Below are 23,751 nucleotides of genomic sequence, written 5' to 3' on the forward strand. Positions count from 1 at the left end.
AGCAGTATGTTACGTGGCCAAGTATATAACTATACACGCAACACAGTAGTAATGCAAGGAACACTCGCGGGCTTTTTGCAGCGTGTGCGTGCATAGATGCAAGTCTGTGCGTGGGCGGAGACCAGTAGCCGACTCGCCGCCGCACGGCCGGTTGATCGGCCTGTTGGACCGTGACGTGCCAACCACTACCACTTTATTATTACTACTGCACTCGTTGCTAGTAGTGCTTTGCGTTCGGCTGGCCATGCACTTGCTTAGGATGGACGGGAGGAGGGCGAGTCGCCCTCGTCTTGCCGGGCGGCGACTCACCGTGAGTAGCATACCGCGTCCAGATAACACAAACGCGCTATGCGATATAATGCGTACGACCGTGTGTCCGTATGTATGTGCGTGTCGGTCGCAAACCTGCGTGCAAAATTGCTCAGGGTTTATTACACTTGTACCGATGAAATTGTGCATGCGCCGTTCGTTACGCATCTATCTCTACCCAAGTACCATCGGTCGGCTGGTAAAGGAAAATACTCGACATGTTGTCGGAAAAATTGGCGCACATGATGGCGGAAAACGACAGGAGAGGAATCATTGAATAACATTGAGAATATTTAAGGATGTTCTGGATGTACAATAGTAGGAAAAAAATGGTCAAAATTAAAAAGAAAACGTCTTTCTTACGTTTATACTGTTTGAAAAATTAAAAAAATTAATTCGGGTTATGAAGAAAATTTAAGTATCACAAAATAATGTGGATTTTGACGTCTTCGTAAAAGAAAATAGTTGTAATTAATAATTTTTCTAATTTATGGCAAAAACTTTTGATCGTGAATATCCTCTGAAATCAATTGCAAAAAACAATGAGAAACGAGTAATTTGCAGAAAGAGAAAAAGAGACAGATAATATTTTTATACAATTTTTAAATAACTTTTAAACGAATTAGTGGATCTAAATCAAATTTTGCACAAATATTTATTAGAATTTTCTTAATATATGTGAAAATTTTTATTTCATTGATAATATTTTTTCTTTGTCAAATTTGTCAATAAGTGCTAGAATAAACGATTTTCCATAAGAATCAATAGTAACTTTAAGTTTAAATAACTTCCAAAGCGTTAAGAGAATTGTGCTTAGTTTTTGCACAAATATTCAGAAGAAATAGTAGAACAATCTATGAAATTTTAATGTTTTTGTTAATATTTCGATATATGTCACGTACTTAAAGAAATAAAGTATTTTTATTTCAGTATTCTTAATATTTTTTAAAGTTTTAATATTTTTAGATATAACCGAATTTAATCGCGATATATATATATATATATATATATATATATATATATATTTATTTATTTATTTATATAAGACATATTAAATATATAAACAAAATTAGTATTAATTAAACTTAAGAAACATGCTTCCTTATCGCACAAATTTCTAATTTATATTATTACCGATTCTTCTTCCTTTGATTAGTTTAAAGATTTTAAAAAGGAAAACTATTACCATTAATTAAGCGACATTAATTAATTTTTTCTTTACAAGCGATTAAAAATGAAAAGTAGGATTTTATCGTTCTAAATTTCAGGAACTCGAGTAGACAAGTAGAAATATTTTTATACTTTAATTGATTTAAAGATAGACTTTAATTTTAACTGTGAACGTCGATGTCAATTACAGCCTAGGCTCATCTTATCAATTCGTTCGCACGATACGCTCGCGGTGGACGAATGTCTGCGTATATAAAGTCGGCATTCACTCTCGTTCACCGCGTGTACAAATTCACCGTCGTTTTATTTACGCGGTGTTTATCGTAGAAAACGTGCATCGCACACGCGTTCCGTTAGAACGTCCACCTTGTAAACTATCGCTGGTCAGGCAGTCCGGGCCTTGCTAACTTGGCTAGGCCCGCATGAAGGCTGTCCAACTGAAATTATTTGCAATGCGCCACGGAGAGCTCCGGTTATACTAATTTATAATACTGCAAACGAGACTTGATAGAATCCATTTGCTTGGAGTAAAGCACGGAGCGTGTACGTCGCGCGGGCTGAAGCGAAACGTGGACATTAATATTGCTTTGACACGATAGCGCGAGAAGCCTCGACTAAACTGGTATCTCGATCCTCTGTATGTGTGCGTGTATGTGTATGCGGGCTCTTGCCTACGCTCTCTATAAAATTATTTCGAAACCGAGCGTGATATTAATAACTCGAAATTACAAGAGCAAACAAAACGGCGAGCGTGATCATGGCTCGTTAAAATGCGTACGAAGATCTGGCATGAAAGTGGGCTATAAACGGCCAGAACAGAAATCTCAGAATAAGGTAAATGAATGCTTATTTAGCGCGAATTATATGCATTACGTGAAAAGATAATCTGCGTTCTTCATTTTGTGCCTATATAATCTGACATATGATGTTTATGGCGATCTAATTGCTCTTAGCGCAAAAAATCACCCGCCATTTAGCAGCGTGGATTTTGTAGAAAAGGTCCTTGCATGCGCAGCGTATATACATTATGCTTATGCATCTCAAGCAAGATCTCTGCCACCCTTGTTCTTGCATAATCGGCCGCGTATACGGTCTGCATCGACATGGAGCGATCGGAGGTCGATGCGGAACGAGCTTTGACTCCTCTCATCTCCATGCCCGTTCATTTCTCTCTCATCGTTCGCTCCGCTTTTACGATCTAATCTCTTCTTTTACTCTCACCTTCGATCGCGTTCGCTCATTTACGGGACCCGGGATAGGGCAGCGATTCGCGCCCCGTGGTCTCCCGATACACCTTCGCGAGAGCGAGCGCTAGCGATTCCCCCGTCGACCGGTTTTTCCTCGTAGATGCAGCGTATGAAATTGCACGAAGAGAGGCAGGGATCGGTTGCCACCGATCCAGAAGCAGCTGCAACCGGACGGAGAAACGTCAGACCGCTGCGTCCACCTCCTCCTCCTCCTTTTTCTCCTCTACCTCCCTCGTCCTTTTCCTTCTTCTCTTCTGCCGTTGGCAGGCGCTGCATATGCTACTATGAATCCACTTGATGTTTTACGATCGCCCGTGAAATCAAAGTACACGGTGTTTGCGATGCGGTTGCACCGGCCAGTGCGTTTTTCATCGCCGAAGACGTCGATCGAAGACGAAGAGAGCTCGTTTCTCGCGATCGCGAAAGCCGCTGATTAGTGAGCTCGCGGGAATATCTGTCGTTGAAAATTGCGGAAACATCCGCATAATTTATTGAGCTGCGTCGCCGCGCGCGCTAGTGAAATCGCGAAATATGCATAAGGTCGCGTGCACCTGCGATAATTTCTCTCTTTCGTACTTTTACTCTTCCGGTAAACATTTTCAGATAATAGTAATAAATGTCGTATTACAAAATAATTTCCTTTGATTGTACCAACATATAGATAATAAATAAATACGCGTTTTAAAAAAATACTATTCGAATATTTTCGTATATGTATATGTAAAGAAATTTACAAAATAATTATTTAATTGTTCATTATTTAAAAAAAAAAAAAAGATAAAAAATTATGTTGCTTGCTTTTTGGAATCTTAAAGAAGATATAATTACCCAAAAGAGCGTGTAATTTTTTATTAATCGGAATAACTGATAAAACAACTGAATAGAGCCACTTTCTATACTTGTCATACGATCAATGTACACGAGTACTTAACTCTCTCGACGAAACATTATGACTTTATAACATTTCTTGCTGGGTTCAGCGCGGTAATAAATTATACGGCATTGAATCATACATTGGCATTCCTGCGGCGCGATTTCGTTTTCACACAGCCGATAAATCACGTCGCGATTGTACGTCGGTTAGAGATCGAGATTTAACGACTTTTTGCGAAAAGTGCACGCAATAGCAGTATTTAGATCGTTTGCTCGAAGCAGTTTTTTCCTTGCAGAATCGCGCAATCGCGCCTCTCGTGCTTTCGTAAAGTGCTTTCGCTCGAATGACGCGTGCGCATAGATGCACGTCGCGATTAATAGGAAGTTACAAAATGACTAATCGTTTCGTACAAACGATCAAACTGTCACGACCGTGGCCGTGATCAAGATAGCCGGCCATTAACAATCTTATGACAAAGGTAATGACGCTAATAATTCTTTGCGCAGCTTATTGCGAGATATTGATCTCACTTCTGTATGACTCTCGCGCCAATAAGAGAATCTTGAAGGGCGCATCGCGTATCGTGTGCTCGATAGTAACAATACCCGGCCTGTAATTCCACAGAGATTTGTCCATTCATTCCGCAAAGCATTCAACCGTGCCGTACGTCAATTCTGTCATGCATCTTAGATACCAGCAACTAATTCTCCATTGAATCATTTAACACCGGCCATATCCACGCGATTCTTTCGATAATGTTAATTTTACAGCATGGCAAAATATTATTTCGTTGTTATTTTTTTATTTAAAAATATTAATTATCATGTTTTAAATATCTTTTTGAAGAAAAGTAATATAGAATTATTTTTTTATCTTAAAGAACCAATTATAATTTTTAAATACTCTCCTTTTAAGAAAAATAACACATATGCATATATTATATATGTATAATTTATTATTTCCTCAAAAAGAAAGTATTTAAAAATTATAATTAATATTCTAAGGTAAAAAAATAACAACGAAATAATATTACAATGCCATATAATTTCCTGCAAATTGTACTACAACAACCTTAGGCATTTCGAAGGCCGCTCTTCGAAAACTCGATAATACTATATACCCACATACCTTTTATCCTCATTCTCGAGGAGATCGAAAATCCCTCAAGCCGGGGAAGAGGATGCACCGTCGCAGGATTGCTCTCGGTGTTGTTGCGAAACAGCGGTTCTAAGAAGCGTATGGATTGGTGGGTGGTCTCCATTCAGAGATGTTTATGACTGTGTCGTGGCAAAGTGGCTGTGTGCGCGCGCCACTAAGACCGTGCGAGAGGAGAGGCGCTCTCCTCTTCGTAGCGCCCACCGGGTCGAAGACCCTATGTTCGTCCAGGTTCATCCGCGAGAGACCCTTCGCTCGGATCGACCAAGGCATCCTGGCGACCTCGGCGACGTAACGGCGAAATCCCAGGAATACGAATCGTGCAACATAAATATTTATTTCGCTTTCCTCTCTCTCTCTCTCTCTCTCTTCTTTTCTTTTTTGCGGCTGTTTAATGAAATGATTTCGATTTAATATTCAGTTGAACGTTTTCTACCTATAATAATTTCCACGCATATATTTTCCTATATCGAGTTCTCGATCTTTACATACATTAGGTTACTGCGTTACGCAACGTGCTACGTATGGCTCTCGTGATAACGTCCCGATGATATTAATCGATATTCTAATCGGCCAATCGACGCCCTAGGCACCTTTTGCACGTAATATCCTCCTCGTAACGGGACACCGAGTACTTCTGTTCCTTCATAGCTGACGATCAGCATCGATAAATCGCCCTCGACGAAGTCACGAGGGAGGAGCTGGCATCTCAGAATCCTGAGATGCGCGATGAGTGCGGCTCGCAGAATTTCGCTAAGCAAATATTGATTCTATTATATCTTACAGATAACTATCTGTACTAGAGATTTTTTTCCGCTCAAAATGGATTAAATAAATATATGGATGATTACATATAGGAATATATGATAAATATATGAATAATTATATATATATATATATATATATATGCAAATTATTCTCATCACAATTATTATTCCTAATTTTAATTTGACTCTTTGTTGACTAAATTATCGAAATATACTTTATCTTATCAGCAATGAGAATAAAGAATAATAAGACTGACAATTGTATTTATCATATTTATGATATCATTACGGCGTTTCATTCGAACGAATAACTTACAATGGTCTTTGAAATATTTAGGGCTGTGTTAGACAGCAAAGACATAATTCCCATAACTCGACATAACTTGTGCGAATGCAACCATCCTGCGCGTTCTCTACAAGCATCGTACATATAAATGCTATTTGAATTCCATATGAATCGCTTTGCGTACGTATTCGCGCTTTAGCGACCGCGAAATTTACGCCCTTCCGTTTTTCCTCGTCATATTCTCAAAAGAAAGAAAGAAAGAAGGAGAGAAAGAGGGAGGGAGAGAGAGAGAGAGGAGAGATTCATGAATAATTCACGCTATGCCCGCCTAGTTCCCGTCGCGCATTGCTGTAAATCCGTATCATTACATAGCAGAGCAATCTCCACCCGCAGGAGCCATCGGTAAATTTTCTCCACCGGAAACTTTAGCCACGCTTTATCTTCGCCGGCAGGTGGTGCTTGCTACATCTATTCGTAAAATATCACCGACGAGAAGCTCACGCACGAGCGATCGGCTTCGACCTGCCAATTTTATTTGCGTATGTATGGTATATGGATCGATATTATTCGCACTTATTCTACACTGAGAAAAAAAAGTTGTTGATTTGATTAAATGTGTTCAACTGATTATTATTTCTTTAATTGAAATATTTAAGTATTTTTTAAGTTAAATACGACATATTAAATTTAGCATGACGTATTTGGCTTAAATACTTAAATATTTCAATGAAAAAAAATAATAATCAGTTGAACACATTTAGTTAAATGAAGAATTTTTTTTTCTCAGCGTAAGCGAGAGCTATTTTAAATTATTTCCTAGGATCTCGATCGACGTATTCTAAAAAGAGTTCTTAAAATTTAACACGCGCGAATTGTCTGTCAGCAGCTAACGAAAAATATATCGTGATACACAATGAATCTTGAGAAAAGCGCATACATCATACATAACACATGCACGCACACTTTGGAGTTGATGAGCGTTCTCTTCAGCAACTTGTTATAGAGCGCACGCGACAATTATTTTTGCATCACCAGGTTGGGTAAAATCCTCGTTCTCAATCTGTGATAATTATGCGTCGACAAACTTGTCTAATATATATGCTAACTATAGGCGGTCATAAAAACTAATTGACAGGCGAGCGGTAATTTATTATCTCGCCGAGTTTCGAGACTCATTTCGTTCAAGCATGATTTAGCGAACGCGATCGATAGTGTTCCTCGGCTGGCCACGAGATAGATTATCATCGCGAGCTTCGATCTCATTAGACCGAACGTGTGCGACGCGGGCGTCAAGGTTTTTCGCCAACATGGGCACGTGATACGTGCCTTCTTCAAGTAGTAATGCCAATTATTCCTCTTCCACGAACAGATACGCCTCCGACTTATTGCCGATCTCCCTTCGTTAGTAACACCCCTCTTTCGACACTTCTTTCTTTAAAGCCGCTTTTACGAGCGTCACCCAGACTCGTTACGTTTCTTTCCTCCGCTAAGAGCATCAACATCGCTCTTTCGAGTCTCTCGAATCATCGGTCATCCGATATCGAATATATCTGACACGTGTCGCATTATACTTTATTGTCATGTCTAATATAATTCATACGAATTATTGCAAATTATAAATGTATCACGAATTTTTGAATTTATGAGTGTGTATCGCAAAAAAAAAATATTATTATAGATGAATTAATTTTTAATTTATGTGTAATAATTTATTCTTTCTTTGATTTTTTTTATTTATTTTGTCGTCGAATTTATCTTTATATAATTTACGTATGCAAAATTTAATATATTCTTCTTTTCTCTTTAAGAAGATTTTTTAATATAAATACTTTTGGGGGCATAAATATTTATCTCATTTGGAAAAATGCATGCTATTTTTTAGCTCTTTTGTTTAATTTAAATTTAATGACGGATATATTATGATCATCTCGTTGCATTTCTCGTTTTTTATTCTTGAGCATATGAATATCTTTTAAATTTTTTAAATCTTTAATTGCATAGCATTTTATTACCATATTTGATAGAACTTTTATAAATTACTTACGCCATAAATATCGTGAAATTTGTGTCAAAAATTTATTAACATTTTAGTAAACCTTCTAATATTTGAGATCATCTTATTGACTGTTGGTTCTTGTACAAACATATTTATTTTATTTGAATCGCGAGCGTTAAAAACAATCAAAGTAAATACTATTCTGTTTTATAATACAATAGTATAACTTATCTTAAATCCTTGCGCTCTTAAAAATTATTTTGCTTCAATATTTAAATTCACGGATTAATAATAAAAATCAGAAGCCTGCGCAGATATATTTTCGGAAATTACAAGTGTCATAAAAAATCACAGACATAATAAAAATTATAAAAAAAAAATTTATGCCGAATGTATTATTCTCTATTTGTGACTACGATTCTTTTCTTGAAAATCGAAAAGAGCAAGAGCGTAACTTGTACACGAAAAATTATCCACAATCGTCCACCCGCGCTTATTAATCTTCGAGACGAAGGAAGAATTCGACCGCTGATGATGCCGTTACTTGGAATGCGTGTACTCGCCAGTCGAGAGAGACTCGTGCATGTGTTGCTGGAATACCTACACCTGCGTATGTAATGATACGTAGCCACTATCTAATCGGTAGCCCTTCGGACCTTGAAGTATTTCGTAATAACTGAAACTGTACATGTATGTGTGCAGTCTGCCTGACAGCTGTCAGTCTCTCTCTCACAATAAATCTCTTCAATTATGATAAATTGAACAATATTAAGCAATATTTATCGTGTTGTAACTATGTTGCAATGAAATCTAATCTGAAAATTGATTTTTATCAAAATATTAGTGCTGGCTCATCAGTATTTTTTATTCATTCAAGCATAAAATTTTTTTTATTTCTGCCTGTAAGTCGGAATGTATTTTTGACACTTAAAGCAAAGAATATTTGATTCTTTAATTATTTAACGTTGTAAAAGTGGCGTAGAAAAGGATTGCGCGGCGAAATTCCTCAGCTAATAAACGCCGACGTATCTTCTTTTAATCGGATGCATAGGCGAGCGATCGGTGATTCGACGGGCTTATCAATCATGCGTTCGCGCACCACGGGGCTTTGCCGAGAATCTTGCTGGAGGAGGATCCATTGACGCGTATAAGTACACAGAGAGAAACATATAAAATGCACGGGTTATTGTCGCCGGGCCTCTCACCGACAGCTGCTCGTTAGTTGTTGCCAGTCGTGCGGAGGTGAACCGCAGTCGAACCTACATATGCAAACGTACATCTAAGTATCTATATACATATGTATTGCGCACACACGCCAAGTAGTATTTCTACGATATACGCTGTGTATTATATAAACGTGTATATATTGTTTGTAATTTATTAATCTTGGAAGCGATGACAACCGCATTTCTTAACTATATTTAGTTTGCTTTAGTTTATTAATATTTGTAAGTAAAAAAAAAAAGGTAAAATTTAAAATTTTTAATATTAGATGAATAAGCAAATATAAACAAAGAAATAACGTCAACATATATTTATGAAATGAATAATAATATATGAAAATATATAGCCCACGTCTATTTGTTGCAAATTTTGTTTTAAAGCTATTTCTAAAAACTTAAAAAGAACATGTAATGTCTACCTTTTCAAGGTACACTCTGTGTGCATAGACGCGCATATTTGTGTGTACACACGCATAGAAACGCACGCGTGCGCTTTGTCGGACTTGACGGCGGTCGTACGAACGAGTATATACGAGTGAAGAAAGGCAAGCAAAGGCAAAGTAAAGGGACAAACCACGCCTTACGCCGCCTTGGCAGTGGAGAGAATTCGCCTTCGCCTCCACTTCTTCGTCTCTCGCTTCTTGCCTCCGGCATAACTAATATATCGACGGCTGCCTTCCCCCCCCTTCGCGCTCGCTCGCTCGCTCTCGTGACGTCGATTCGCGATTCGCGTGATCTCTCGTCGACGTTTGCGAATCGTCGAGGAGATGCCAGATGCGTTCCGCGCGTTTCCTCTCACGTGCCGATAGTACGTGCTCTCCTTCTAATTGTAATTGTTTTAAAAATTATATATTTATGTAGAAGAATCTGTGAAAAAAATTTTTTTTAATTTAAAATTTACGCTCTTTTTGTCTGAATTTTCAGATCCGGAAATTTCAAACAATCTGTCTTAATCATCTGGATCGTTTTTCTGAAAGTTTAGAAGAGTGTATCTGAAAATTGTCAGATAGCACTCTGAAATGTCAAACAGTGTGTCTGTGAAAAAGCTGCAGACACTTTGTTTGAAGTTTCAATCATTTTTTTTTTACAATGCAGATATACTCGTAGATCTTACCGAGCGAAAATATTATTAGGTTGGCAACTAAGTTGCCGCCGTTTTTTTTTTAAATTTTAACATTCCGTATGTCATTAAATGTTTTTGGCATAATGTTTTAAGTCATTCGAAAGAGGATGTTTTGTTCTACCGGAATCTGTTTTTTTTTTATTCGAGTTAATTTATGTTAATTTTCAGATCATTAAAATGGAATGTCAAGTTGAGAAAAATAAGCATTTTCGACATCTCCTTCTTTTTGCTTTTAATCAAGGTTCTAAGGCCGCAAAAGCTCGGATTTCCACTTCTTCCGATCTCTTTCAAATGCTATGCGCGGAGTTTCGTTCAATATTGATGCAGAATTGAGAGCTTGGTTGGATGAATTTTTCGAGTCGAAACCGGGTGATTTCCACCAACGAGGTATTGAAAATCTTGTTGAACTTGTTGGGAAGAAGTTGTAAACAACAAGGGAGAATACATTATTGATTAATTAGTTGTTAATTTTTATTGAAAAATAAACTTTTGAAAAAAAAAAAACGGCGGGAACTTAGTTGCCACCCAATATATCTTTGAAGACAAAGGAACAAGAGTTTATTAATTTAATAAAGATACTAAAATACGTAGTTATTAAAATATTATAAATTTTATATTATATATGTGGTAGATATATTATTAAAATATTTTTATATAAATTTAATTTATAAATTAATTTATTAATTAATTTTAATATAAATATTTATTAAATTAATATTAAAATATTTATGAATTTAGTAATTTTCGTTTGAATGACAATATCGACCTATCTGATAGTGAATTGTCACTGGGTTACTGGAAAATTTTTTAAGTTAGCAAGCAGGCGAAGCGCAAGGTGTTACTTCCCTATTACTGTTTTACGACGTATCGTTGGCGTATATAAAATTAGTTTCGTTCCCGAACAGTGGTGTTGACTTCCTATACTTGCTCTAATAGACTTTTATTTAGCGTTTTGTGCGGGTATTTTAATTGCTTTATAATTAATTAATTTGAAAACCAAAGTAGTCAGTAATACGTTTACTTGGCATATTGATAACGATAATATGTGTGTGATACTGCAATTAAAAATATATTTATAAATGTAAGATTTTTTTAAGAACAAAAAGATTATTTTGCTTTGATATGTAAGAGATACTTAGCAATATATTAGAAGAAAAATATTGAAATAATAAAATTAACAGAGAGAGAATGAATGAATCAAAGTTTTAGAAAATATGCAATGTCAAAGATCTTAATTACACTATTTTGAAAGTCGAGACTTTTTTTCATCATGGATATTAATCATAATTATGTAATCATTCGAACACATTGACAGAAGACGGAAGAGTGGAAAGAAAACTTTATTGATCGTAGATATCCGTAAAAGTTGTGCAGCTACGCTTCGCAGCCGGCAATTCTGATTCAAGCGAATCCTTCCTGACGGTCAGAATGTCACTAGGTTATTAGAAAGTTTTCCAGACGAGTAAGCGTAGCAGTAAGCGTTTACTATACTCCATTGCTTGTGAGAGGGAATTGGCTGTTTGCATCGCGTAACGTCTTACTAGAATCTCAGTAATATTGCACAGTTTATTGTAAATCTTAGTTCCTTTTAATATAACTTTAAAGAAACTTGTAAAACAATATTTTTTTTTTTTTATTAAATTACTAATTTACTTAAAATAAATTTTAATATATATATATATATAGAATATATATATATATATATAATATATAAATAAAAATATATGTGTGTGTATGTGAATTAAATTAAGACAGTTGTGATGCTACGAAGATAATAATGATTGTTACGATTTTATTAAAATAAAATTAGAAAATTAGAAAAAAATTACTCATCTCTTTTTGTGCCTGCTAGAAATATTATTGACAAAGACCCTCGAGTCACTTTGAAAGTTGATCTGCATATCATCTGCGTAGCCTATTCTTACACCTGGCGGGTCATGTAGATAGAATTTTTCATTCGATGTTACAGTTAGACGTGCGGAAGGCAAACGCATATGGAGCTTGACGCGAGAGAGAATGAATAAAAAAGAAAAAGAGAAAGAAAGAGGAGTGTACCGTTAGGACACCTCTTTAGCACCGAGGAAAAAAAGGGGAGCTCGATCGTTTGGTACGATGAATCTAACGATGCTTTCGCATCGAAAACGGAAATGGCACTTTTAATGTTCTATTTCTCAAATTCCTTACGATTCAATCCCGTTTGCTCGCAATAAAGATTCATATGATTTTTCTTAAAAACATGAAATGTAAATTTATTTACCAAACGATATAAAATAAATGTATGAGACGTGTAAAGGTATAAAGAACACAGATAAATCAGGCAAGAATATAAAGATGCATAAGGACATAAAGATACGCATCGAACGTATAGCATCTTCCTCTCTCAGTCTCCCTCTCGCTGTACATAGTGTCTGCTAGTTCAATAGCGAAATTAAGATAATACAGGCGCAATGTCGAGCGCTAAATTGCCAACGGGACGGCACGAATGTCACCGGGGGTGACTCCATTTCCTCCATCGCTAAAGCGAGCAAGAGTCCTGCGCCTTAACATTTAACTCTCTCGGTGCTCGGCGGATCACAATTGACTCTCTCGACGGGCGACTCCGCGGTATTTTGCATCGTAGATCTAGCCGGCGATCGGCGTTCCACGATCTGTCCGAACGTGAGAGAGGATAACGATAACGGGAGTGCACGCCTGGGAAAACGATCCGTCCGTCTTCCGTGAGACGTAAACGCGCCTTTCGCCTTCCACTCTCGGCGCAACCACGAGACTTGCAGGACTCTACTTCAGAGAGAGAGAGAGAGAGAGAGATGTGTAACGCGCATATTATTTATTTTCGCGGATGAATCGATCGCATGACGATTTCAGGCCCGATGCGCCTCTATACGCACGAATAAACTTTCGCGGCTCTCTCGAACGGACGGACTTTATATATGCGCGAAGGGGGGAAAAAAAAGGGAGACAGAGAGCGAAATAGCTCGCAGGGAAGTAATCGCGATACCGGTCCCTGGCGATCGTTATCTTCTGCACACTCGTCGTGGCAATTAACCGCGGCAATAACGATTTTTGTCCGGCCGCGTAATGCCCGAGCGCGGACAAACACCATTACACGGTGCGCGGCGTGGTCAGTTGCGGCGCGACGAAAATTGTAATGGAGCGTCTCGCATGTAATTATGATTTGTTACGAAGTTTCAAATGGCTCTATAACGTTTGACGAGAGGACGAAACATGCCGCGTTTTCTATGCCTTGTGCGTTACCATGCGGTTTACGGTGTCAATTTGTGCGCTTTTTATCAAAAGTCTACATCGCCTTTGAACGCCATACCAGAACGAAAATCTCGTATAATGCTCGACATTATCTCTCTCTCTCTCTCTCTCTCTCTCTTAGTTTCAGCAATCGACCTTCCAATCAAAGAAGAGACGTCGCGAACCAACAGAGGCATTGTAGAAAAGTATAACTCGAGATAGATTTTATCGAAGAAAGATAATTGCTTTCTTTCACAATATTAACTTAATTGTCAAATATACATTTAAAGCAATATTAAAACATTCGTCGTTAAAATCGTTTCATCGTAAAGGGCATCATTCGCCCTTGGTTCAACCAATGGGCGTTCGGCGCCGATGATGAACATCGTGCGTGTTCAATAAAACGTAATCGCGTACGATATTCACGGCGCGACGTTACAGCCGCTCGTTCGACCATGTAACGAAACGGAAAGAGCGGTTAAGCTCCTCTCTCTTTCTCTCCTCTCGCGGCGCAGCAAAACCCGTAGGACAGAAACGAGCGCTACGGCAAAGTGCGCCGTTCAGGCGGACTTACCCTGCAGGCAACGGCACGAGATGAGCGATGGATCGAAACGATTCGGGAACAGTACAATCGGGATGCCACGTCATAGCGCAGAAATAATCCCGAAGCCGCTCAGATTCTCTCTCTCTCTCTCTCTCTCTCTCTCTCTCTTTTGCTTTCTCGAGGGTAGTTAATCGGTCGATCGATTAATTGACGGTTCGCGCGCTCGCGCCACGGAAAATAGCGATCGATCAAAACAATCGATTAATCGCCCGCGCGTCCGATAAGGCCGGATGATAAGGCATCGGGCCATTGTTCCTCGTTGCAAACAATTAATGATACGCCGCCGATCGATAATCGAACGAGCCTCGCGATCGCGAAGCTCTAGGCTACTTTCTCCCGGATTTTTTTTTTTTCGTCGCACGCGGAAACGCGGAAATGTTTCTCGATCAGCATTTCCGCGAGATATTCGTGATAAGAGAATCGATGCAAATACAGGATGTTTTCATTACGCTTTAAAGACGCAAACGTGTTTTTTTTTTTTTTTTATACGCTTGTCTCTTTTTACTAATTCAACGGACGATCTACGTGGAAGGCAATATGAAATGCATCATCAAAATTCGATTAGTTTTGGATTACTTTTCACATTTAAAAAATTTATAAGCATTCAAATTTATGGCAAATTTGGAAAATGAAACATACAAGTGATCGAAAATTAAAATAGCGATTTCCACTTATGCTAGTCAAGCTGTCAAAGTGCCTTCTGCTCACTTCGCGAACTAACAATATGCTTCTATTGATTATGGGGGCGATCTATGCAAGAGTATCTAATACAATGTTTGAATGAAATTGGTAGCCAGTCGCTCGGGGCTTAAACTCGCGATTTCTACGTAAGGGATCTCCGTAAGACATCACCGACATTCCGAAACTCACTTGCAGTTAACGTGGCCGGTTACCAATGATGCGCGCTCGAGTCTTTCGCTGACGTTGGACGCTCGGCCGAGACAGGAACACGCTTCTTCCTCATATTAATCTAGGCTTGTTGAGCCCGCTTCTTATCCATAACGGATTTTTCCGCGTTTTTGCCATGGCCCCGCGCAACACAGGCGCATTATCCCTAACGTGTTTCGTTCCCCGTCGCGATTATCCTCCCGGCAAACGGTAAATCCCTTTCCGATGGGCGATCGTCAGACGTCGACTTGAAAACGGCGTTCGTCTCTATATACGCGCTTAAGATAATCTTATCGATAGTTGTATCGATGCGATATCATTCTTATTGTAGAGATCCACTCTTGCAAGGACGGTATAATCTCTCCTTTATGTGCATTCGCGAAAGTACCTTGTCCTAAAGATACAAGGGTGTACTGTATTGACCGGATATAATTATATGCATTTTTTTATTTTGCGCCGTATATGGAATCTTGAAGAATGCATTTGCGTCTCTATTTGTCGAGTACCTGCTTCTTGCGCCCGATTCTTTCCAACTTTATCTCTCATAGACAGGATGTCTATTCCCTAGAAGAACTTGGAAAGATTTGAAAATTTTCAGAAAATTTGTTTACAAGATTTAAGAAGACATCTTAGAGAAAACATTTGCACATTTTATTTCAATCTAAAATCTTTGATTCTGAATGAAAAAATTTTAAAATAATTAAAAGGCTCCAAGGATAATAAGCAACAATTAGAAAGAATAGCAGCGATTAACGGATATATTAACTTATATGTAGTATTTCATTCTTTAATTTTATAAAATTAATAAATTTTCTGGCGTGGTTCTTATTTTCTAAATTTAATTATATATTATACGAATATCCGAATTAATTGCTCCTTCTAATTGTTGCAAAGATTTTTATCTCGTGGTCACTCATGGAGCGCGATTGGACTCGAATAATCACCTGCGCGCAATGAGTTCACTGGGTTTCCGAGCTGCAGACGCACGGCCGCTCGCAAGTCGAGCGTGGCAAAATGCCGCGGCTCCACTTCGCCGAGCTTTCGTTCGAAAACGGAAATGGTAGGTTGCAATTATTGCAGTCGTTGGCTTGACTTTCCCGTCGGCCGTGCTGCGCGAGTGCATAACCGCCGCCGGTCCATTAACTACGACCTTCGCCGCAACGTTGATGCAAATAGACGACGTATCCGCAACGTATATGACCGCCTCGGGATCTTGCTACGACAATTTTGCGACGACTTTGCTTTCCCCTTCCTTTCAGCTAAAAGACTGGACTCTTTCGAGCCTGAAGATAATTATTTCTTGGAGGCTACTCTTTTACGCAAACGTGTAATCAAAATGAGGGCTTTCAAGAATGAGGATTGAATATTATATCGAATTAAATGTCTCTCTTTCTCTTTTTTAAGAGAAGACGAAAGGAGGCAAGGGAAGGGACACAATTGGAGACATGATGTTGCTGTTCTAATCCACGAATATGGGATTCATCTCGCTCGAGAAGATCGGCGAACGAAAGTTACATGCAACGGTGACGTGTGGAGCTGCATGCTGCTCCATCCGTTTGCATCATCGCAATTGCGCGATCTCAGAGCGAATTTTAGCGCGTAGCGCGGGCTAATTATTATCGAACGGTATTAATTATTGCACGTTTTCGCTGGATAACTTTTATAATGGCCCGTAATAGACATAATCCATCATTGTCGTCTCGGAAAGATAATTGCATCTGCCGCGAGGCATGCGATATAATTGATTTCCTCCAAAAGTTTTCTGGAGAAAGGCAGTAAAATATTTTTATTATGCGTTAGTGTTTTACACATCCTACTGTCATTTTAAGTTTGTGTCAAGTAAAGGCAACTCGTGCGTTATGCGAGCACTAAAATTTTGACGTGCCAGGTGAAACGGAACGGCGGTTAATAAGCAATTTTCGAGGTATAGTACGGGTTTTGCAACAGGATCTCGAATCGACCGCGGGCGATGCTCGCCGGATCTCGAACGCGCGTGGTTGCTTACGCTGAGAAAAATTCGTGAAATGCCATCTGGACGCCGCGTCGTCCAGAACAAACAAAGGTACGCTCGTCCGTCGTCGCTTCTCTCGCAAACAAGTTCTCCGCGGTCAATTATAAATTACCTCGAATTAAATCGATGGTCATCACACCAGCAGTTATTGCCGCCGCTGACGGCGGACCTTGGCGAAAACTCCCCGCGCTTTTTACCATCACATATGCGCAAAGTCTTTTTACGGCGATGCGCAACGTAATTGCAACGTGGCGAAGGGAGTGATAAACAACGCTCGAGGCTGTATTATAAGACAGTAAGGGCGGGCTTGGCTTCCCTCCCGCTCGGGCTTTTCTCACTCCTTCGTACGCACGCGTTGGATAATATTTATCGGCATACTTAATTGCCGCTCGCGACGAAACTCTCAACCTCGAAAGCGCGTATTTTTTTGTCGTGCTTTTTTTCACGCATCAAAATTGCTCTGCACGCCCTCGTTCGATAGCGGCCATAAATTAATCCAAAATATCCATGCTATTTATAAGTAGACATGTCAAGAGTCTTTATTTATTTCTTAAAAAAGAGTATATTTTTTTTTTTTATATGAGAAGAAGTATTCTTTTATTTTATTAGAGAGCGAGAGAAAAAGAGAGAGAGAGAGAGAGAGTTTTTAAAAAATGCCTGAATGTTACATGATTTCTTTTTATTTTCTTATCATCGAACTGCTATTGTATATATAACTTGGAGATATACATAATAATATTTTTAGTAAATTTATTTAGTCGAATAAGAAAATATATTAATATAAAGTTGATTGAATTTTTAGTTCTACACTCAATCCTTTCAAGAATTTTAAGACTATTTCAAAATTTCTTAATAAAATTATATATTTTTTATATCATGTATACTTTGTGGTGCGTGTGTGTGTGTGTGTGTGTGAGACCCTGTGTTTAATTTTCTTGTTATTCCGGTATTTCTCAACTCTATCAAAGCATTGCCGGCTCTGGCCTCTTTCAACGTCCGCGCAATCAGAGAATTATGAACCTTCAGACTGATTATTAAGTCCCGATGATTTAAGGTAGCGCGTTTAAATACCTGGGTAACATTAAACGAAATTCATATTCTGTAATGAAAAAGCATGCCGATATCGCCGTTCCCGTCATTTAATGTTCGCCTACGCGGCCCGTTAGGCCCCCCGAGGACGTTAACCCACTAACTGGGAGATTATTTTTTTTATCTGCGCAGTTACGGAATCACTTGTTGTGCTCGTAACCGCGACCGTGATTATCATATTTTGTGGTTTCGGATGTGACGGTGTTATTTTCGGCCCCGAAATTTATGGCCCCGTCTTTTTACGTCTCTATGACATCGAGCGCTTTTCAGATGTTTGAATATTTAATAATATTTATTATAATTATAATTTTTTATAATTTATTATAATATTTATATTCGATTTATGCTTTGTAATAAATAAAAAATAACAAAGGAACATGTATTTCGAAATTCAAGATTGCACTTTTTTTTAGTAAAAGAATTCCCTTATCTATGATAATAATTTTGATATTATATATCATTTAATCATTAAAATTTTATCACATCACAGCTATGTTCTAAATAATCTTAAAAGAACAAACAGATGCATTGTGTATATATATTTCAATATTTAATCGCGAAGTAGACTTCCTTCTTGATGTTGGAAATAATTCTCTCCCCCACTCCTTTTTCCGATCATTATGGATTCAACGTAAGAGGAACCGAAGAAGTAATTAATGAGCAATAATAAATTACTGGTGTACAAATATAACGATCGCGAGTTTAATGCCGATAGACTGTTTTCTAAACCGGTATGCACACAGTGCGGTGCATCGCGAGGGAGGGTTGGTTGAGGGGAGGGGAGGGGAACGGCGGACGATGGGGATACCGCCGTATTCTGCATCGCCAATTTGCATGACCGATGATCGGACCGCTACTATACGCCAGTGACTAGGTGCATCATCATTACGCACTACCGAGATACGATCAAACTGTCGGTAATAACAGTCGCACGACCCCGCGCGCGCGTACACGAGAGTGCAGGGTCGCGTTTATTAAATTACGTCAAATTATTGGTACGCGTCGTGGCATCCGGCGTAGAATAGCCACGGCCTCGCCGTGGTTGTTTAACAGCGAGCGATCACGCCACTTTCCCAATTAGGCCGCTAATTTTAACGGGGGAGCGTGTAATTGCCGCGCGGAGCCAAATTCTCTCGTAGCGCAGAACTCACTTTCCCAGAAGTTCCGCCTAATCGTAGGTCAATGGCTAATGCCACGATATGGAATTAAGTTATCTCACTGTATTTCAATTATCAAGATTGGATGTGGCTGCGATATTGATGATTTACGCTGCGGGACAAGACTGAACACGAGGACAATCCCAAAGTTTTACCTTTATCGAGCAACTTGTCGAATTTTAATCGATTCAAGCCGAATTACTTCGAAGCAAGCTCGAAATATCGCGCGAAGATTAATTATTTGCAACATGTTAAAAATCGATACACAAATGGAAGAATACGAAATCCAACTCTTGTCTTAAAGCACTTATACGTCTTGAAAATATATAATAGTAAAAAAGAAGGACGATATATTGTTATAAAGACATGACATCGTACAAGATATTAAACAGAAAGACGATCCTATCATATTCTTGTCAGACGATTGATTAAATTTTAAACGATTCCAATCGAATCTCTTATTGAAGCGAATTCGAAATATCATATATTTAATTCCAAATTATTAGAGAAATATTTATCTGTGAAGATTGTAACGAAATAATAATTTATAATTAATTAAGATGTTTTCAATTGAGAAATACTTTTACATTCTTTTCTCAGTTAAATATCTTAATTGGTTTTTAATGAAAAGAATGTAAAAGATGAATGTGAAAGATGAATCGTTCACATTTCGGAGTATAAAATTTCAATTTCAATATGCTCGTTAAATGAGAAAGATTCAAGTAACAACTATAAATACGAACCTAAATTATCGTCGAAGCGCGACACTTTCAATCAACGATTTAAAAATTCCAGAGTATAATTCTATTTATCCATCAGGTAACACAAGGCGTATATATCGCATTTCATTACTGCCAGCGCGATAGCTGTTCATCAGCGATCAAGATTGAAAAGGGGGATAAAGTCTGTAAAGTTTCACGTTTCCCAACGACGCGGATTCACATACACCACAAAATATATTTTATACCTAAATATTTAAAATACTTAAAAGATTTTTTCTGATTAATATAAAAATTATATAAAAAAAATATTATTTAATGAAATTTCATTTAATTAAGCGACCGTTTTTTGTCAAAAGATGTTTTATAGAGATTAGATTAAATTAATGAAAGTATCGTTACATGACATGTTCAGAAAAAAAAAAATGGACTACATTCGTAACAAAAAATTATATATTTTATACTTGAAAAACGCTGATTTTATAAATTATGAATTTAGTTTTCTGTTATTCTGTATGAATATTCCTTATCTTTATTAATTGTATTAATTAAATTATAAATTTAAATTATAAATTAAATAATAAATAGATATAATATATATGTTATTTTACCTTTGCTTACAGATTCGACCGACGAAGGGCTGAAGAAGGCATAGAGCCGTAGGAATTTCTGACGTCGTTTGACTAATCAAAATTTGCAACAAGAATTCAAGAAAAGAAGAGAGAAAAACGGAGAATATTTCGCCATTCTTTCAGCATTAATTATATCGCAGCTGCGAAAGCCATTTAAACTCGTCGTTCGACACATATGCTCTATATGCATTCACACGTACAAGACATTAATATACACGACATTAATATAACACGTACACGACACATATAAGGGACCCAAAAGCCTGATTAACACCGCGTACTTCCTGTGATCGTCGATTAACACGATAAGCGGAATAATCAAAAATAGCGACGCAACGAAAGGAGAAATATGTGTCAGGTCACGTACGAACAGAAACGTGAATTACTGTAATGCTCTCGTAAGAAAAAAGACGACGCTGTGTTTCAAAGAGTATCGAGATCGATAAGATCGACGAGGCGAAATAATGGAAGTCGATAATTTGTACGATTCCAAATACTTGATCTACTGATATGTATAGATACAATTATCTTTATATATAAAAACAACTCATTCTTATATTTTTAAATTTTTTTTATGAAAAATAATTAAGAATAATTACACAAGTAATTTTGTATTAGAAAATGGATTTGAGACTTAAAGTATGATCAAAATTTATCGACGAAAATATATCATTGTTTTATGTGTTATTTGTTTTGTCTTCATCTTGCTGCATCAGAAAAAAAGGACTTCTTTAAATTCTGATAAAGAAGGATATAAAAAGATATTAGCAATATCTGCATTTACAATTTAACTTTTTGACGATATAAATTTCTCCATTAATATGATGAAATTAGATAAAAAGAAATTTATATCTCGAAATAAAATAAATTCTAAGCTAAAGTATAAATAAATTTGCTATGAAAATTTATCGAGAAACTTGTCGAAGTTTGAAATTTTTTTCATTGATAAATTATAGTCTTTGATGAACAGATGTGCTATGGTATTATAATATTGATAGTACCGTTTTCAATCTTTAATTTATGTACGCGTGCGTCGTATACATAAAAGATAGAAGCCTTAATTTATCGCCGAGCCATACTCTCGTTACTCTTTGCTATCGGTTAAAGAGGGAACCGGGAAAAGAGGAGTCGAAGAGAGGGGATCGAATCTATAATCGTGCGTTTTTCGGAGAGCTACACGAAACGCGCGTACGCGTATCACGACAATCATCATCTTCGTACGCAAGTAATAGATTCTTTTTATAAAAGGACGCGCCGTCAGAGAGCAGACGCTATCTAACGGATCGCGTAGTTAAGGATACGAATGCCATAATAATGACCAAGTTTTGTGGTTGTACTTAAGTCATACTTTATACTCTACTTTATTATTAAGATGCTCTAAGCGTAAGTTACTTTTATATTTCATTAGCGAAGTGTCTATCTACAGTTATTGCTACGTGTGTTTTTTTTTTTTTTCCTATACTTTTGCATCGTCGAACTAGACGACGAATCGACTCTGTTTTGCGCTGATTGTCAATTTTGACGCAAGCTATGAAAACTTTGTAATACTACCTTACCTGCACTTGTGATCGTATACCTAACTTGAATTTAAGCTGAATGCTTGTAATCTACTACTCCGATATTTCAATATTACAGTGACTTGTGGAAAAATAAATTTTATCGCGATGTTATATTGTCTTGACAATAAAGTGAAAATTGACAGCAGTCTTTATTTTACGGAAAAAGTAATACATTATTGATGAATTAAATTGTAGACGATAAAACATTTTTTTCTTATTTGATGCTAAGATACGCAAGGATTAAAACAAAAACCAAGATTATACTTTTCTATAACATTGTGTGAATATAATTAATAAAACAGTTTGGAAATATCTTCTACAATCTGAGCGCTCAGTTCCGATTTCCACGTCAGAAAAACTCTCGATTTTTTGTTCCTGAGAGTTTCGATTTTTTAATACAATATCACTATATATTAGTAACTCTTGGGATAAAATTTTGGCACTGCGATATACATAAAATTATATTATACTGCACTTACTTTTATTCCAATGTTAAAGAAGCCATCGATGAATCATATCACCTGTGCGATCGTATGAATGAAAATGAATAAACTCACATTGAAAATCAGGTGCGAGACCGCCTTTCCATTGATGGTCCCGACCAAAGGACGTATTTGGACCTTGGTCTCATTTTTGTGATTATTATTTAAATATACGTTAAGCAAACAATAGAATAGGTTAGCCTTGTTATGTAATTGAATATGAGAGAATAGCATTGGGTGGCCTTACCCAGTTGATATAATTTTTTTTTTTCTTTTTTCAATATCCGACAGAAGAGCAGTAATTACGAAAATGATCCGAAAGGAGGTATTATATAATTATGCTTATATATGTATATTTATCCAAAAAAATCAACGGATATTTTTCAATTATCAGTAAAAATAAAACTGTTGAAAAAAGAAAAACAGTCGAAAACAAGTGGCCTTCTTTAAAACAAGAATTACGAGCTAAATGAAAGAACGTTAAATAATCAGAATGCGCTCGCGTTACAATGAATTAGCTGTATTACGAGTGTACAATAAGCTTTTAGATTTATAATACAAAGTATAGATTCTATATTATCATGAATATTATATTGCGTCATGAATTTTTGTATAGAAGGCACTCGGTCCCCTTTACGACAGAACTCTGTGTGTTATAAGCGTATGGACACGCTTATTTCGTACGTTGATGTTCTCGGAGAGTGTAATTTTGCCATGATGACGAGCGCCGGAAGAAGAAGCGCGGAGCTTATTAAAAGCGATATTATACATTTGCGTATGAAACTAGAAGTAGTTTTATGATTCCTCGGGGCATTAGATGTCAACGGAGATCCGTTGACATCTTAGAACGACCGCCTTGGAATTAAAGCGAACTCTGATCGTGTTTTAGCCGCTCCTTCGTTACGCGAGATGCAGAAGGTGCGACTAAAACGAATGGATATTATGGAATAATTGCACGATCAGCTCATCGATATTACTTCTCAATATCGTCAGCCACGTTCTCGCGGCGAAATACTCAGCGCGTAAGGGTCGAGGATCGTTGTGCCTTCGTGTATGCACGTTAAAAAGTACGTTTATAATGATTGTAAGAAGAGCAGATATCCACACTTTGTGATTCCATAAACAGTTGTTCATTTTTTTTATACTTTCTTTAATGCTTACGTAGGATAGCTTGTATACCCTAAAGAGTGTTTCAATAAAAAATCACAGTGAAATAA

At 37.3% G+C, this 23,751-nt stretch overlaps 1 protein-coding gene across 4 annotated transcripts in view; it reads left to right on the forward strand.

The window, feature by feature from the left end:
- LOC126858507 (uncharacterized) overlaps positions 1–23,751 on the forward strand; it is a 145,348-nt gene extending 121,597 nt beyond the window's left edge. For 2 of the 4 annotated variants that reach the window (XM_050608895.1, XM_050608894.1), the window contains exon 6: positions 20,485–23,751. The gene's annotated coding sequence lies outside the window, so the exon portion shown is untranslated. Of the gene's footprint in view, positions 1–12,119; positions 12,260–16,289; positions 16,609–20,484 lie in introns of those variants that run through there. The other 2 variants (XM_050608896.1, XM_050608897.1) reach the window with 2 other exon arrangements.

Source organism: Cataglyphis hispanica, chromosome 25 (assembly GCF_021464435.1).
Source record: "Cataglyphis hispanica isolate Lineage 1 chromosome 25, ULB_Chis1_1.0, whole genome shotgun sequence".
Classification (NCBI taxonomy): domain Eukaryota; kingdom Metazoa; phylum Arthropoda; class Insecta; order Hymenoptera; family Formicidae; genus Cataglyphis; species Cataglyphis hispanica.